Genomic DNA, 1513 nt, shown 5'->3' with positions numbered 1-1513 from the left:
CGAAGGTACATTTTGCGGGATTGAGTCGAATGCTGTGTCGTCTTATGGTGTTGAATACTTGTGTTAGGTCGGATAATAACATCTCTTCGTTTTGCGTCTTCACTAGCATGTCGTCTACGTAGACCTCCATGATCTTTCCGATGTGATCCAAAAAAACTTTGTTCATTAATCTTTGGTAAGTGGCTCCTGGGTTTTTAAGACCGAAGGGCATACCAATGTAGCAGTAATTTGCCTTTGGGGTTACGAATGAGGTTTTTTCTTGGTCGGGTGGGTACATTGGGATTTGGTTATATCCCGAGTATGCATCCATGAAGAAAAGGTATTTATATCCGGAGGAGGCATCTACCAGAGCGTCGATGTTTGGGAGCAGATAAGGATCTTTCTGGCAGGCTTTGTTGAGATCGGTATAGTCAGTGCACATTCTCCACTTCCCGTTTGACTTTTTTACCAATACGATATTAGCAAGCCATAGCGGGTATTTGACTTCTCTTATGAAACCTACCTCCAGTAGAGCTCGTACCTGTTCTTCCACGGCTTGAGAGCGTTCTAGTTCTAGCTTTCTATGCCTTTGTTGTACCGGCCGAGATCTTGGGTAGACTACTAGCTTGTGGCACATTAGTTTGGGATCTATGCCTGGCATGTCTGCGGCCTTCCACGCAAAGAGGTCGGCGTTGTCTCGTAGAAACTGTATGAGTGATTCTTTTATGTCTCCTTTTAAGAGTGTACCGATGTTGGTTGTTTGGTTCAGGGTGTCCCCGATCTGGATTTTCTCTATTTCTCCTTCAGGTTGTGGGCGGAGCTCCTCCCGCCTCTGAACTCCACCGAGCTCAATTGTGTGGAATTCTTCTCCTCTGCCTCTGAGGTTTAGACTTTCGTTGTAACAGCGGTGCGCCATCTTCTGATCTGCCTTTATCGTGGCTATTCCTCCTGCAGTTGGAAACTTCATGCATAGATGCGAAGTCGAGACTATTGCGCCGAGCTGATTTAACGTTGTCCGACCTATTAGGGCATTGTAAGTTGAACTTACGTCGACTACAATATAATCTATTTCGAGTGTTCTTGACTGACTTCCTTTTCCGAAAGTTGTGCAGAGCGAGATGTATCCCATCGGTTGAACTAGGGTATCTCATAGCCCGAACAGGCTGTCCGGATATGCTCTAAGTTCTTTTTCTTCCAAGCCGAGTTTGTCGAAAGCAGTTTTGAATAAGATATCGGCGGAGCTCCCTTGGTCTATCAACGTGCGGTGAAGATTTGTGTTTGCTAGTATAATAGTGATGACCATGGGGTCGTCATGCCCTGATGCGACGCCGGATGCGTCTTCTTTGGTAAAAGTGATCGACGGGATGTCGGGTGCTTCCTCCTTTCCTGCGATGTGATATACGTCTTTGAGATGTCTTTTGCGAGATGATTTGGAGGTTCCTCCCCCGACAAATCCGCCGTGTATCATGTGGACATGTCTTTCTGGCATTCAAGATGATCGCGCGGTTGGTCCGACATCTTCTGCTCTTCTTCT

Source organism: Arachis stenosperma, chromosome 4 (genome assembly GCF_014773155.1).
Source record: "Arachis stenosperma cultivar V10309 chromosome 4, arast.V10309.gnm1.PFL2, whole genome shotgun sequence".
Taxonomy (NCBI): Eukaryota; Viridiplantae; Streptophyta; class Magnoliopsida; order Fabales; family Fabaceae; genus Arachis; species Arachis stenosperma.
The sequence above is the reverse complement of the archived record's forward strand: the minus strand, read 5'-3'. Positions refer to the sequence as shown.